Source organism: Lissotriton vulgaris, chromosome 8 (assembly GCF_964263255.1).
Source record: "Lissotriton vulgaris chromosome 8, aLisVul1.2, whole genome shotgun sequence".
Classification (NCBI taxonomy): Eukaryota; Metazoa; Chordata; class Amphibia; order Caudata; family Salamandridae; genus Lissotriton; species Lissotriton vulgaris.
The window spans coordinates 1,261,397,693-1,261,414,949 of record NC_141696.1 but is presented as its reverse complement, the minus strand read 5'-3'; positions in this window follow the sequence as shown (position 1 = coordinate 1,261,414,949).

The following is a 17,257-nucleotide window of genomic DNA, read 5'->3' as shown; positions in this document are numbered from 1 at the left end:
GAAAGTTCTTCGATCTCCTTCCTTTGGAGGCCAGGAAAACAGTAGTGGTCGCATTGGTTACATCCCACCTTGATTACTGTAATGGATTATATGCAGGCACCAATAAGGAGGTCACCCATAGGCTCCAAATGGTGCAGAATTCGGCGGCCAAACTCATATTAAAATGGCCCAGAAGATCTTCAGCAACAGAAGCCCTTAAGACTCTACATTGGCTACCTATCATTAAAAGAATTCTATTTAAAGTATTGCTCATCACCTTCAGAGCATTTCATAAACGAGGACCACTGTATCTGCGGAAGAAATTCACCAGATATCATCCAACCCGAATTCTCCGCTCGACCAACGCCAATCTTCTGGCAGTTCAATCATTCTGGCTTAAGACCCGCGGAGGCAAGTCCCTCGCGGTATTAGGTGCTAAAGCATGGAACACCCTCCCACCTCACATAAGAGCTCTGGACAGAGAAACTGAATTCAGGAAACAACTAAAAACCTGGATCTTTACCCTACCTGACACTACTGCCAGATCCCTAGTGTAAGAATTCTATCTGATCAGCCATACAAGTGGGCGCCAAGATGCTCCTTGGAGCGATAGTTGCGCGGTATAAATAACTCATTACATTACATTACAATGACAACAACGATGCCATTGCAGCATTGGCTGTGATTGGCTTAGAAGAGGGGAGAGAGACTGCCTACTTCCTGTTCCTTCCAGAGGCAGGTGAGCAGGAGCAGGTCCCAAGCAGGACTGGGGCCGAGAAAACACGGGACCCGGCTGGCGGACAGGTACGTTTTTTTTATTATTAACCCCCCTGCGACTCCCCTGCCACCAGTGATTAATGCAGGCTGCAACTGTGTTTTCCAGCAGTCTCACTAGTGTGCTTTTCTTCGCCCTCAATGTCCCATTTAGCACTCTTTTTTTCCTGTCTGCTTCTCCCCGGCAGCTTCCATTGCTCTCATGCTGGTTTACTTTTCTGCCCCCACTCAACATTGTTGTCTTTCCCCATTATTTTGCTTTCCTCCATGCGCCCTCTGTCCTGCTTTCCTGCACCTGTGCTCCTGTGTTGCTTCCTCTCTCACCCTGTCCTCTGCGATTTCTCCCCGCTTTTTGTATTGCTTCCACCCCCCATGTGCCACATTGCTGACTCTCGCCTGTGTTTCTCCCTTTGTGGTTGACTCCGAGAGCAGCTGATGATATTTGGACCTGCTTCGCCAGGGAGCACATGACCTGCATGACATTTAGATCAACTTCACCAAAGCACAAACACTGTCTTCAGCTCCACTCCTTAAGGGGAGTGGTAGCTGCAAGAACCCTGGGACCTACAATTAGGGCCCGGTGTGTGGTAGTGGAGGAGGTCAGGCCCTCGGCTTTCTTTCGCTGAAGTACACAACTATACCCTGTGTTACACATCTCCAGCTTTCATTCACAGAAGGACACAACTATCCCCTGTGATACGCATCTCAGCTGTGCTGCTGCACTATGAGAAACACTGCAGGGCGTGATTTGACTCCAAGGACTCCACAGTTTTACATCACCATTTTTAATTCTCCACTATGAGGCAGCTTCTAGCTTCTGTAGGCAAAAGCCCATAGTGGACCACACTGCTTTAAGTAGGATGAAAAAGGTGTGGGGGGGAGGGGGTTCTCTAGAGGGGGAGTCACTACGTACAAATGGGCCTAGCTTAAAACATGTGAATTACAATCCTGTGCTTTATACAGCATGCTTCATGACCAGCGTTTAGGTGCCTCTTCGGTAGTTTTCTGCTTTTACATGCAGACATATCACAAAACAAAAAACACATGCCTAAAACAAGATTGTCAAAAGTCAAAGTCAAAAAGATGTATTGCATAATTAATTAAAATCATTACAATTTTCACATAATAATTTTATAATACAAAAGACAAAATGCTTGCTAAAAAATTAGACTACTCCTTTGTTAAAATAATGTAACACAGTTTAAAAAAAAATAAATTTCATCCAGGGATACTCCCGCAGGCTTTAGGGTCAAAATGTTATTACGTGAGTAGTGCAGAATTTACCTGTCAATAGGATCGAGGCAGCGTTGGTGACCCTCTTCATTAGCCCTGTCCTTGTTCCACAAGACTCAGGCATTTTTTCACTTCTGCCATGAATTTTATTCCACAGCAAGCCAAAATAATTGAACTCCCTCCCAGCCAACCAGTTACCATTTGCCTGCAGGTGCGGATTTTTAACTCGTTGCAGATCTGTTTTAAGAATCGACGACGTTGTGCCAGGAGAGCCGGACAAACACACAAAAAGAGAGCCAGTGATTCTGTTTTGTATCCACATAGTCTACAACTCTCCGTCTGGTAGTTACCTTTCCAGGATGGTGCTAGATCCTTCGAAATGTGCATCCCCATCCTATAGTCTGTGAAGGCTCTTTTTAAATGCACATTGAAATGAGAGTATAAGTATGCATGCGGTAGTCCAGCTTCAAAGGAGTTGATTATGGTCCAACCATGTCGCCGTTTGAGAAGTGACGCTTTGTCATCTTGAAAAGATTTCATCCTTGCTGAATTGTTGGCTAATCTACTTATGGTTGCTTTGTCCGTCACGGACTCCCATGTGCCTTCCAACCCCAGCTCTTTTACACAGAATTTCAGATGTTTTCCCCAAGGGCACAGGGTTCCCTTCACTCCTTGGTTTTTTATAGCTTCCCAGTTTAACCAATCCATTGAATCCGGATCTGCAGATCTTAGCTTGTGACACAGTTTTACGAAGCCGCTCATGCTCCTATATTTCTGGTTTTGCAGACCAAAATCCAGCCTAACTTGCCGGGCTGAAGCACACTGTGGATGGTTAAAAACTGCTTTATAGATTTTGGATTGAAGCTCATTTAGTAGGTCTATTTCCTTGCCACACCAGGTGACGAGACAGTAAGACAAGTATGGTAAAATTTGTGCCGACATAACCTTCAGGAGGTGATTGTGGTTCAGACAGTCCATTTTTGTTTTTAGCAACCGATAAGCAAAAATTAGGCTTTGGGCTTTTGCGCGTACTGCAGTTATATGCTCAGTTTGTTTTGCTCCCTAGGAAATTGTAACTCCAAGGTATTTATACGAACCTTGTTCGTTCACCTTCATCCCGTTATACGTCTATGCGTATCTACGCTTTTTTTTGGGGTCTACTAGACGGACCACTTTGGTTTTTTCTTTGTTTAGATCCAGACCTTCTGATAGTATGTTTAAAGCTCTTTGTAGACCAACTGGGGTTTTGCTCAGCAGGACTATGTCATCTGCGTATTGCAGGCAGGGAATTCGCAAGTTTGCCAATGAAGGTGGGTGCACTTCCTCTGTGTCCAGCACTATTGCGAAGTCGGAAAGAAAAATGTTAAAAAGGGTGGGCTCTAAAACGCAGCCTTGTTTTAGGCCCTGGTGTGTTGGTATGTTCCTCGTTGTATAAGCTCCATTTCCCAATTTAACCTTTGCCCATGTGTCTTCATGTAAAACTTTTATTGCCTCTATTAGTTTTGTTGGCGTCCCCCAATGCTGCAATTTACCCCATAGACGCTCTCGGTTAACTCTGTCGAAGGCAGATTTAATATCTACAAAACAGGCATACAATCGTGCGCCCTTTGCTGCTGTTCTGTCCATTAATAGTGACAGGCACGTCAAGTTGGTAATTGTCCCCATATTACGCCTAAAGCCTGTCTGAAACCAGGGGATTCTGTGAGATTCTTCAATCCAGTCTTGCAGCTTTTGGAGAACACAAGAGGCGTAGAGCTTTGCTTCAACTTCTATCAGCGATATAAGTCTGTAATTTGTTGGGTTGCCATGGTCGCCATGTTTAAATATTGGATGAATCACGTTGCCCTTCCAAGATGCAGGTACCTGTGTGTCTTGATAGATTTGATTAAAAAGTGGTGTTAGGATTTCTGCCCAGAATTCCGGGTCGTGTTTAAAGATGGCGTTGGGCAGCCCGTTTGGGCCTGGCGCTCCTTCAGCCTTTAGCCTTGTGATGATTTTACAGAGTTCCCCTCTGGTGATTAGTTCTGGGATTGTCGTCTCCTCTTTTGAGCTGTCCTTTAACCCCGGTCCTACTGTACCTATGTTGTAAGTTCCCAACTGGCCATTCTATACTGGATATATTACCCGTGTATTGTTCGGGAGGCCTGCTGTTGTTATGCTGTAGAGGGATTGCACATGTTGGGTCCAAGAGTCTGCTCCTACTCCCGCTTCCTGGTAGAGTTTTGGTCCTTTATTTAGGTCATTAATGATACCCCAAAATTCTCGACTGTTGGGGTGTTTTCCTGCACTTAGTAGTTTATGCCAAAGCTTCTCCTTTTAGGCAGATTTTGCGATGTTTAATGACTTCCTATAAGCATTTCTGGCTTCTATCAGGTCCCCCTTATTTATTTGTAACCCCAGTTTTTTTTGCCGAGCTAAAAGTCGCACCTCCTTCGCTACCCTCCTTTTTTTTGTTCTCAATTCGTTGGAAAACTAGGGCTCCTTTTTAAGAGTAGACTTACTTGGAACACCTGAAGTTTCTGGAAATTTGTGAAGAAGGTCCAGGATCAATTGCTCACAATTTTTTACCAGGTCCTCCTTTTTTTGCAGCCTTAACTCGAGTTTCTGAGCTGTTGCGGCGAGCTGGATTTTTTCCAGCATTTCTCCTCGCCATTTTAGTTTCTTTAAATTGAATTTAGAGGCTTGGTGTAGTAAACTTGATATTTTCGGTGCCACAGTGAGCGCAGAGTTTAGGGAAGTTATTTGGGGGAAGTGGTCACTTTCTGGCCGTTGGACAATTTTAAAGGTCTCAATGCCCGGAATTAAGTCGTCACTTACTATTGTGTAATCTATAATTGAGTGGACCCATCCGCTCAGGTACGTGATACCTGCCGGCCTATCCCCCGACGTGTTGCCGTTCAAGATCGTCAGACCCAGGTCTCTTAGATCGAGGGCTAACCTGGGGCCTCCTTTAGGCTGTCGCATGGTTCCTTTTGCCCTATGTTTACCAATTAGGTCGCAGTTGAAGTCCCCTGCGATTAATAGTGGGCATCCTAGATAAGTTTTTTGCATCGTTTTAATCAGCGACGTCAGGCTAATTTGTTTTTCTTGTTGTAACTTCGGGTCCGGGTGGATATAAACATTGAGGGTTATAATTTGCCACTGTTTGGGCCCAACTGACATGGATTCAGTGATTCTAGTCACTTGTACCCAATTGAGGCCTACATCCAATAATTCAGATTACCAATTACATTTTTTAGTTATGTCAGTTGGTAGACCGCCCCAGGGGTGCCCAAAGTTTGAATGTCTTTCTGCCGGGATGTGGTGGGTCTTAAAACCTGGTATTATGCTTGGTGCTAGTTTCCATGACTCCTGAATCAGGATTATATCTTGGTTGGAAAAAAAGGATTGTGTATCATGGTCCAGCTCCATTTCTTGAAATCCGTGTACGTTCCATGCGCAAAAAACACATGCCTAAAACAAGATTGAATTATTTGTTTTGTGAGCGCTTGTTAGTAGTTTGATATAAATGAGCAAAACAATGATTTGCTTCTGAATAATCATATTTGGTAATTACAAATGGTATATATATGACCATTACTATGTGCACACTGGAGAGAGGCCAAGGAGTGGATGAGCATGTAATCTGAACACTGTTATAGCCCACTGACTCACACTGCCTGCAGCCGCAGTGCCAGAGCTCTCAATCATGCCTTGTTAGGAACACCCTCACAGAACCAGAATTCCCCATGGCACATAAATGACATTTTGCCCACATGTACCATACAAGCATTGGAAAACCTGGTAGCGCAGCCTTTAAGAGCCAACACGTCTTGGCTTTGCCAACACTTAGTGAAGTCAATGTAAATTACATTAAAAAATTGCACTAAAGCAAAGAGAGTTTACAAATATTAACAAATTCAAAGTCTTTGCTAACGGAAAATATGCAATGTATATACAGTAACGTATTGGCAAAGCCAATAGGTCCGAAGGGCGAGTCGTATTGACTTCACCAATGCTGGTTTTGATTTTACTGTAAATGAAAGCGAATTACAATGTGACTCTACTGTTTTTTGGGGATCCCGGCCGGGACGCCGAGGGACCCAATAGGTATCCCCGCAGAGGACACCCTTCATACAAATTGTATACAGCAGTTCCTCTCCCCCGCGCCCTGAATTACTGGAACAGCAAGTAAAAGCAATGTTTTTTCTTGCAGCTGTGCAGTGTCTGTGAGTATACAGTCACTAATTTTAATTTTTCACTTTTTTCCACACACCTTAGCGCGTGTGTAGGACAACAATCACCCGTGGTACTAAATTTTGCCACTCACTTCACTTACCCTTGGTCCTGAAGAAAGTCCCGCTCATTTTTCCAGAAGGGACTGAAACATGTCGACCACATAAGTCAACTCTTAGTAACAATTTTTCTAATTGTAGTTGCATCACATATTTTAACCAATACCCTGGGCTGCCAAGAGTAAAACTGTTTGTAAGGATTCCCAGAGGTATCTTTTAATATTCACCTTCATCCACATCACACGTTTGCACCACACCTGCTCCGCTGTAGTCAGGCGTAGAAGCACAACCACGCGGCACTCGGCTGCCTGGTTGGACCCCGATGATGAAGCATGACACCAACCAGGTTGGTATGTGAGGGGTTTATAAACAATACCCATTGGGTCCAGTCAGAAGGCCATTACTTAAAGTGACCCTAAATCGCAGTGAATACTTCTACACATAGTGGGCCAGTCCAAATTGATTCTACATAATACATTTGGGGACAGGACGCGCCCCTAAAACCCTTGCTCTCCCTTTTGATTTTTCTACTGATCTGCCTCAGCCTACTATTGGCCGAAAAAAAGAGTGCTAGACAGCATGCAGGGCTTTGAATTGGTTAAAAGAATGCTGCGAGGTGGCCAACCTGCACATGATGTGATGGCAGTTCATTACAAAGTGGTTTTGAATGGTTACTTAGCAGCCAAGCAGAATAAACCAACCACATGGTCTTTTTTTGAATTTAGCTCTGCTGGCAGACTCAAACAAGCACTTGCAAAGTCAGTTAGTCTCACTCTGGCTGCCAGCCTTTTGACTTTGTCAGTTCATTTTGTTATGCCATGTTTTGTTTTGAATATTGTGGAAACTGTCAGGCCCTCAGCAACATCATTTGGGTGTGAATGTGCTCCTTGTTAAAAGGCAGAATGCTGTCACTCACAGTGAAGTTAGTATGATTGAAGTGGGCTGTAGTGAGCGGACCTAAAAAGATATAAATGATACAACTAAAGACCTATCGATGAAGAGGGCTGGCGGAAAGAAACATATAAGTAAGTATATATGGGATAAAGAACCCCCTTCTGTACATTATAAGGTTAATGCAAGTCAAAAGGAGTTCCGTGAACTCTTAGCCCTAAACCCTCCGAAGTCCACCATTTTCCCTACTTTTGCTTATGTTGACGTGGGAATAGCAAATCTAACCTCTCCAAAGACCAACACTTTACCTGCTTTTGCTGATTTTGAAGTGGGAATAGTAAATTTTACCTCTCTAAACTCCAACACTGTTGCTCAGCCTGGAGTGGACATAGTAAATCTAATCCCTCTAAAGTACAACACCTTCCCTAGTTTTTACGCTGGACTGAGAAAAGAAAATCTAATCTGAAAACTCCGACACATTCTCTCTCTGCTTTTGTTTATGCTGGAGTGGGGATAGTACATTTCACCCCTCGAAAGTCCTAAACTTTACCTACTGTTGGTCAGATAGGAGTAGGAATAGTGAATCTAAGTCCACTACAGTCCATTGCTTTCCCTTCCGTTGGTTAGATTGGAGAGGTAATAGTAAATCTAATCCCTCCAAAGTCAAATAATTTCTCTACTGTTGTTTATGTTGAAGTGGGAATTGTAAATCTAAACTCGCCAAATTCCAACACTTTCTCGGCGTTTGCTTGAATTGGAGTGTTAAATGGTAAATCCCACTCTTCCAAAGCCTAAAACTTTCCCAATGTTTTCTCAGATTGGAGTGTGAATAATACATCTAACCCCTCCAAAGTCCAGCACTCCCTGCTTTTGCTTACGCTGGAGTGGGAATAGTCAATCTGACTCCTTCAAAGTCCAGCACTTGCCCTACCTTTGTTTAGTTAGGATTGTTGATATTTTTGAATGTTTTAAATAATTTAACTTCTTTAAATAAAATTAAATAATTTATATGTTTACTTATATTTTAATTGTGCTGTTTTTGTAGTATTTTCTAATATGATTTGATATGTGTTTTTGTTTATATAGATACTAGCAGCCCGCCCCAGCGTTGCCTGGGGCAGAAAGGGGCTGGGGGCAGCATTTGAGGCTTGCGTGCACTTCTGCCCCCGGCCCCCTCCCGCCCCTCCCGCCCGTGTCCCGGAGATCCTTACTTCAGCCGCCGGTCCCGCTCCAGGCGTCCCGCCCGCACAGGCCGCCACTTCGCACAGCAGCAAGCAGGGCCGCGGCAGTCCTCCCAGCAGGTCACGATCTTCGGCACCATTTCCGGAAGTGTTGCCAGGGAGCGCAAACCCAAATGATGTCATCACGCAGACTTCGCGGCCGGCGCTACTTGCAAGGGACTACTTTATTTTTATTTCGACATTTTTCAAACAACGTATATTTTTTATTTTTAATAGCCTATGTCCTTCTGCTTGCCCTGAGGTTTTCAACAATGTCTTGGGTGTTTTGATCGGTGGTGTACTTTTCGAGTTTACCTGGCTCAAAGGTTTGTGTTCTCTCTTTATAATAGTAGTATAGATATATTTGTTTTTTATTATCAATAATTTTTAAAAAAACATCTTTTTATTAAACATTTATCCGGTCCACCATTACATTAAAAAAGCAACCAGCAGATGTATTTTGGCAACTTCAGGAGCAGGAGTACAATATTGCATGCACATGACAGGGGTCACTGTTGTAGTACCAGTTACGCCTTTCAGTTGTTTCTCTGGCGTTCCTCCGCTACCGCCCCCCACCCGACTAGGTCCTATATTTCTCCCATGGACTCCAATTTCTAAAAAATTTTTGGGGCAACCTCTACTTTTATACACAACTCTTTCTGCCTGTCGGCACCAGTCTAGGTCCTGCTTCCAGTTGATAAGTCTTTGAGGATCTTTGCAGTGGAGTAACAAAAGTTGAGTGGCCCCCCTGCCATGTACACAGAGGGGCCCCCCACTACGGATTTAATCCAGAGCTCTTGGCCCTGAGTTTTGTACTGAGGAGACCCCCTGCATCTCGGGGGTCCCCCCGCACTGCGGGGACTGTGGGATCCTGTATTACACCCCTGGGTCCTTGCTATGTTTTGTTTCACCACCCCTCAGGCTAGCATAGGTCAAATTTTATTATGTGTGGGCCATCTGACCTCTCCTGTGACTCCCAGAAAGTGCTAATGTGCGGCTAAGTGTATGTGCAGGCCTGTCACTTTGGACATCACCCCGGCCACTCCTGCCCAGTTACTCTGAATTTTAGGACACGCCCAAATGATGTGAAAGAAAGTACCTGTCTCCCCGAACCCCATAGTGCATTGGTCTGTATCTCATCTGCCTAGCCTGTGTTTGAACGTTCAGGGAGCGTACGACCTATGTAGGATTCGAATTTGGATTAGTCTGAATCACGCTCATATGGCAACCTCCCTGGGGATCTGAATTGCTTCCAACCAATCATCGTCCTCTAGCAGCCCCAAGTCTGATTCCCAAGCTGTTCCCAGTTGGCCCAGGGGTCTGGGAGATTGTTCATTAGTTTCCGATATGTGAGAGAAACCGCTTTATCAATCATGGGATCGAGTAACAGTTGGTCCTCCAGCAGGGAGTAGTCGGGCAACCACTCCCCCTCTGGCATGTGACTGCGTAGGCATATCTCAGTTGTAGATAGCAAAACCGTTCTCCGTCGGCCATTAGGTATTCTGTCCAAAGTTCTTCAAAGGTGACCATGGTCCCACTCCATCATATATCCCGAGGGTATCTATGGCAATGAGGCTCCATCTACAGAAGCCCTGCAGGCGTCCCACTTTGCCCAATGCAGCACTTTCCCAGAGCTGTGTTTGTTTAATCAGTTTGGACTCCCATCCCAGTGATTTAGTAGCTGCATGCCATGCTCGTACCACCGCCTGCATATGAACGGGTAGAGACCTTTCCCTGCCCCTGCGGTACAGGGCTGCAGAGTTCCCTCCGTTCCCCAATGCATGACGATCAACCCATATGCCGAAGGCCCAACTGTTAATATTAATAAGTTGGGCTGCTAGGTACAAATATCTTGGACTGCCAGTCTGCCCTCGAAAACCCCTCTCTGATGTTTGCGCAGTGCTATGCGTTGTTTGCCACCCTCCCACCGAAGGTTGCACTGCTCCCCTTCAATAGCCCGAAAGAAGGTATCGTATCCAGGATCTTGTAGGGGGTGTTCTGTAAGGCGTAGAGCAAACGCAGAAGGGCCATCATTTTGAACAATACTGCTCTACCCATGAGGGATATCGGTAGCAGCCGTCAGTGTGCTACATCCCCACAAGGCCTCATCAGTTGGGGATGTATATTTAGGTTTACAAAGTCCTGGTCCAACTTTGTGATCCATATACCTGAGTATTTAAACTTGTCATGCTGTACTTGGGCTGCGCAGTCAGCCTTGAGTGGCGGGATTTCACAAGTTAGGTTAAAATGAGGGATTTATCCCAGTTCAACTGGTACACTGAGTAGCTGCCAAAGAGTCAGAGTATGTTGATGAGTCAGTGAAACTTATGCCTAGGTCTGTATGTGCATAGTAATACGCCAACGGCGTACAGGGAAATACGCTTCTCCCACCCACCCTAATGTCAATACCTCGGATCAAGGGGTCTCCTCAGAACCATGCCGCACGTGGTTCAAGCACCATGTTGAAGATTATGGAGGACAGGGGACACCCTGTTGCGTACCCCTGTGAAGCACGAACGATCTAGAGACCGACCTGTCCACCCGAACGCGGGCCGTTGGGCCGCGAATCCGCGATAGAGGAGGCAGACCCAAGCACAAAATTTCGATCCAAAACTCAGTCTGGACAAGACCGCGTGTAGGTAGGGCCATTCAATGCTATTGAATGCCATGCGGGCATCTAGTGACAGTACTGCAGCAGGTTCAGTTTGAATTGCCACCGTAGCATGCATTACACCATATAGGCATCTGAGGTTCAGCCTGGTGCTCCTCTGAGGCATGAATCCTGACTGATCTGGGTGGATTTGATAACACCTTTGCCAGGACCTTGGTTTCAAAATTGAGTAGGGAAATGGTCCGGTAGGAGCTGCACAATTCCAAATTCCAAAGGTTTTTCTTTCTTTGGAATGACCACGATTGTGGCTAATCTTAGATCTTCTGGTAAATTTCCATCCTGCAATGCAGTGTGGAACATATCTAACATCGGTTGTGCCACCCCTGTTGCCACACATTTAAAGAGTTCTGCGGGAAGCCCATTTGGGCTCGCAGACTTCTCGGACTGCAGGACCTTAATTCTATTTCTCCCTTCATCAAGTCTTGGTCAATGGTTTCTGTGTCTCGGCAGAGAGATGTCTCTGAGCAATTCAACACTCTCTTCTCCTGTCAGAGTCATCATCGATTGGTATTGTGACTCATAATAGGATGCAGAGGCCTCAGCTATATCGGTTCCGGACCTTCGTATCGTTCTGTCATTCACTCGGATCTCCGCAACCCTGTTCCGCTCTCTGTCTCTCCTCTCCAACCATGCAATAGGGCTATTAGCTTTGTCTACCAGATCGTATAGCCTCTGCATGGCTATTGCGTGTTTTCCTCTAGACCTCTAGGTATCTGAGCTCCCTTTGCTTAAGGCGTACCCTGTGTCTCAATTCGGGGTAATCCGTCTCATTATGCCATATTAATCATTCTAGGGTGTCAAATTTGTGTTCTAGTTCATCACCTCCGGAGCGCCTCTCTTTCCTCTGTCCCCCTATCACTGCCTGTATATATCCCCTGGCCACCACTTTGTATGCCTCCCATAAAATGCAATGCGATTTTACAGATCGCACATTTTCATCTATGAACTTATCTTGAAATTCTTTGTCCCTAAAATATCAGGGAGCTATACGTGGTTGGAGGGTATGTTTTTTGGGACATCCCTGAAACAGAACCTACACTGGTGAGTGGTCAGATATGCTCCTCGTCTTGTGTTGTGCCCCGCGGAAGTGTCCAAAATGCATGCATTGTGTAAAGAGGTAGTCTAGACACGCCCCATGGCCATGTGCCACAGAAATATGTGTGCATTGTCTACTGGTCGGGTTGTGAAGTCTCCATAGATCTGAGAGGCTCATCGCCTCCACGAAGGCCCGTAAGGGTTCTGTCCCTCCGGCCTGGGTAGACACCATAGTCCTATCCAGTTCATAGGACATTACAGCATTCATGTCTCCTCCCAATATAAGCATACCAGGAGGCATGTCCAGTAATGTTTTGCGTAGCTCAGGGAGGGTCCCTGCGTGCACCTTTGGTGGAATGTATGTGGAGCATAGGTTTAGATTCTGGCCATTCCATGTCCCAGCCATCTCCACAAACCTCCCCAATGGGTCCTGCTAGATGCAGTTCGACAAGAGGGTTACTGAGTTTGTTTACCAAAATCGCCACTCCCCTGGAGCCTGACGTAAAGCCTGCTCGAGCTAGGAGGGTATACCCAAATCTGTTTAGTGCTAGATAGTGGTTGCCTCGCAAGTCATCTCTTGCAAGAAGACTAGATCAGGGGAGTGCCTAAGTAAGTATTGAAGGACCATGGTCTGCTTACTTCTATCCCCTCTGCCATTGACATTCTAGGTCAGGATTTTCAATATGCCCGTAGATTGTGATGCCATTTCGGTGGTCAGGTAATTGCTGTCCGGTCCCTCCTCCACATCTCCCTCCCTATCCCTTCGTCCCTTTGCTGTTGCCCATCATGTCATGTTTGGAATGGATCGCAAAAAACATAAACCAAACATAACTTGGAACTTCTTGAACCAGTCCCCTAAGTGTAAACCCCCCTCACTCCCACCCTGCACTGTAGGTTTAAAACAACCCACTTCCCCAATTTGCAGATCGTCTGTCACATATACAGAATCATTATCTTTTAAACTGGGATTGGCTGGCGTGCCACCTATGAACAGACGGCAGCCCTCCCGCCCTCCTTATGTCATTTGTTTAGGTATATGTCCTTCTGTATGCCAGGGTCAGAGCTCCCACTCCAGTATCATCCTCAAGTGTGGAAGGAGCCTTTTTACCTGCTGCGGCACTCAACGTCTCCGTCACTTCTCAGATCATGCCCAGTCTCCAATTCCTACCTTCAGTCTGAAGGATATCCCTGCACCCTCCCCACCCCCACACTTCATTTGGTTGGGCTCAAGGGATCAGTCTCTGACGGGAGGCCTCCTTCTCGGCCGCCAACATGCGGTCCCTGGGGAGAAGCGTCTTTCTGGTCCCTGCGTCGTCGGTTGTTTCCTTGTCGTGCCTGTCGATTGGCTTATCGCCCTCCTTCAAGTCGGTTCCATACCACATTGGGCACAGTAAAGTACCATGACTTGCCATTGTCCAATACTCTAAACTTGGCTGGAAATAGCATAATGTATTCGAGGTTCTCAGCCCGCAATGTTCTTTTGACCTCGTCGAGCGTGCGCCGCTGACATTGGACCATGATGGTGTAGTTCGGGAGGAAGTGGATTCATGCATTTTCATGGGGCAGATCGCCCTTGATTCGTGCAGCCTGTAGGAAGGCATCACAGTCTCGAAAGTCGAGGATCCATGCAATGATGGTTCATGGGGGTGGGGGAGGGGGCGGTTTCGGCTGCGGCTCCGGTGTTCTGTGCTCCCTTTCCACTGTAAAGAAGTTTGAGAGGCATTTTGGTTGGAGGTGTTTAACTATGAGATCTTCCAGGAATAAGTCCACACTGGGGCCCTTTGTCCCCTCTAGTATCCCCACCACCCTGATGTTGTTCCTGCGGGCCCTCCCCTCATGGTCCTCCAGCTTTGCAGCCATTATCTTGAAATGGTGTGTGAGTTGCTGTATCTGTTCTTCCATTTTTCTGGTGGTGGATTTCAATTCACTGATATTTGTCTCAGCAACAGCAACCTTTTCTGAGGTCCTGTTCATGTCTGCCCGTAGGTGACCTTGCCCATTTTAGACTCCTTGATCGTTCCCAGCTCCTGGATAACCGCCATGATAGCCGCCTTATTATCAATAATTTTAATGTAATATATTTATTTAATTGTTTACATATTCTTTTAATGTTATATATGTATAAAAACATGGAGGGAGTTAAAAAAAGGAAATCCTCCACTACCAAATAAGATAGAAAAACTTATATGGGAGGAAAAGGAAAGCACAAATGAGAGGCACTGTGTTTTTTTCCACAAATACCCCTCTTCATGGAACTTAAGTGAATTCTGGAGATGTTTAAAAAAATGTCCTATGATGGTAATTCCCTGCAATAATATAAACTCTATAGAGTTGGAAGATTATGTAAAATCCTAATATTTGGTCAATAGCAGCACAAAGAATGAAGTATCAGCAATAGAGACTTATTACAGACCAACACCTGAAAATTAAAAAAAGTCAATATAGCCAGCTGCTTTTGCTCTTGCATAAGGAATCATTTGTACACATCCCAAGAGTCTGGAAGCTCCAAGATAGTGCTTGAAAGGTTGGGACCACTATTCCCACAATGCACCTTAACAAAACCCCTAAATGTCCACTGGACACACTACTGGCAGGGAATTCTTGGTGGTGATGGTGCAGGTGATCTCTGTTAACCTGTAGCTTGAAGGAAGTCCTCTCTTTAATCCTTTTGAAGCAAGGTACATCCTAAGGTCTGTGGTTTCAGATAGTGCAGCAGGCACAGTCAGTCAGAAGGCAGGGCCTGGTGGTTCAAATCAAGTTTCCAGCATGGCAATCCTTCTTCTTCTCTCAGTTTCAAGCAGCGGATCTGAGAGGCTCTGCACCTCTCACATATTTATTCAGTGTTCTCTGGCATGAAGCAGGAGAGCACTCCTGTCCAATGAGGTGTAAGGCAACACCACAGCAAATGTCAGCTTCCTCCAACGTGTGGCATATTCTTGTCCTAGAAAGCACTATTCCTCCAACATTCATGATGGCCGAAATCTAAGCAGAGAAGAAAGAATTTGCTAAACCATCCTCCAGTGTGATTCATTTCCATAGTTCTCCAACCTCTAACATCTGCAGATTCCTTCCTTAAGGCTGCCATCTGGGTGGGTCAGAGGGGATTGGGGTAGACAGACCTGGCATTCCCTGCATGCCATGTTCCTCATTTGAAGCCTCATGCTTTACGACCCCTCCCTCCTGATCTTGCATGCCTGTATAGCAGCAGATAGCATTTCCATTGGTGAGCCCCTTATCACTTCATCAGAGCAGCCTGGCTATTCCTGTTTACTCTGACCAATCAGGGAGGACAGCAGGATGGCTGAATTTCGGCTTAGAGACAAGAAATGTTATAACTTCTTTTCTGTACAATTTAGGATCAATTCAGCAATGCTGGATTTATCAATACCATTCTTCTAAGTCTTTGAATGAAATTGTATTCAATTTCTAGTAATATTTATACATCCATAAACTATTGCAATGTTATCCTGTGTGGCTAGGTATCTACAATGGGGAAAATGAAATGTGCACTTTCTCCATCACCAGGGCAAATAAAACATCTTTTTAAAGACTCTGCCTAATAGTTACATGTCCCCCACCCCTGGGACACCTAGGGGAGACATTGGAGTCCCTAATATGTAACAATAATGTTGATTATCACTTTTTAAGTGCCCCTAATACCAAAGTTGAGTGTGCAGTGAATGTATTTTAAAAACAGTGCTGCAGTGCAGATCTGCTTTAAAAATGACCTCAGACGCTCAGCAGTGCACACATGCAAGTGCAAAAAGGCTGCTGACCTCTAAACGGCCATGCCCTTTTATATACTAAGAACTTAAAGGTAGTTGTAATCCCCCTTGCCCTATTATCTATTAAGGACTTTTAGGGTAGGTCAGGCCAATTATAGGTGTACCCTAACATATAGGGGCCGATTCCGATTCGGGAAAAAGCACTCCGAAAAGCCGCACGGAGTCTTTTTCCCATACGAATCGTACCCTGCAATGTCCCCATACGTACGACGTAGTACGATTCTCACCCAAGGCAGCTCCCCGTACGAATCGTACCAGGAACCGTACGACTCAAACTCCTGTACGAATCGCCGCCGGAAAGCACGCAGCAAGCAATATTTGTACGGTTCGAAGCAGGTTTTCCCGACCCAGCAAGTACGATTCATCCCGCCGACTCTCCTTACGACTCTTTTCCTACGGGAGCTGAAAGCTGTCGGAAAAGCAGAGTACGCCTCGAAACAGGTACGGAACGGACCCCCCCGGGTACGGTGCAAACACCCCATGATCGCAGGGGTACGGTGCGTACCCATGAGATTATGCGGTGTACGCACCGTACCCCATGATCGCAGTGTGTACGGTGCGTACACCCTGCGATCATGGGGAATGGTGCGTACACCCAATGATCGCAGGGGTACGCACCGTACCCCTGAGATCATGGGGTGTACACACCGTATGGTGTGTATGTAAATGTGTGACCCTCTATACGAATCGCACTTACCTGACGTGTACCGTACGAATCGTGTCTCAATTCCACAGTCCGGATCGTACTCGTCGGGTCGTACAGCATGTGTACGAATCGTACGGTCCACTGTGAGGGTACGAGTCGTACGGAATCTCCGGTGCAATTCGTATGGGTCGCGTCACTCACGTCGAGCCTCTGATGATGAGCGATAGGCTCAGAAACGCGTGAGGCTGAAGAACCCCAGACTTGAGAGCTGAAAACGATTACCGGAGTGTTGAAATGTGCTTTACCCGCCGAGAGCCGCTACTGCAGTGCTGCCTCGCCTGAGGGCACCCTAGAGCTTGAATATTTATTATATATTTATTTATATATATTTATTTACAATAGTCTGCTCCCACAACTTCCGATCCCCACACAGCGGCGGCAGTGAAGAAGGAGGCACAGACCCCACAGGACGTCAGGCAAGATGTTTGTTTTATTCAACCTCACACACAACGTGTTTCGAGCAGCAAGCCCTTGTTCACGTGCAGTCTGGGTTATACGCCATTATTGCTTTTATTTTTACAGTGACCACCCCCTTGTCCATCATCACAGGTCACAAGGCCATAGTCAGTGAAAAAAGACTACATTTTGTATGGCTATTTACATTCAAAAAAGCCTGTATGCATTCATTATTATACTTTAAACATTGCATGCTCTGTACACATAAATATGTAATAAATATGTGCAAAAAT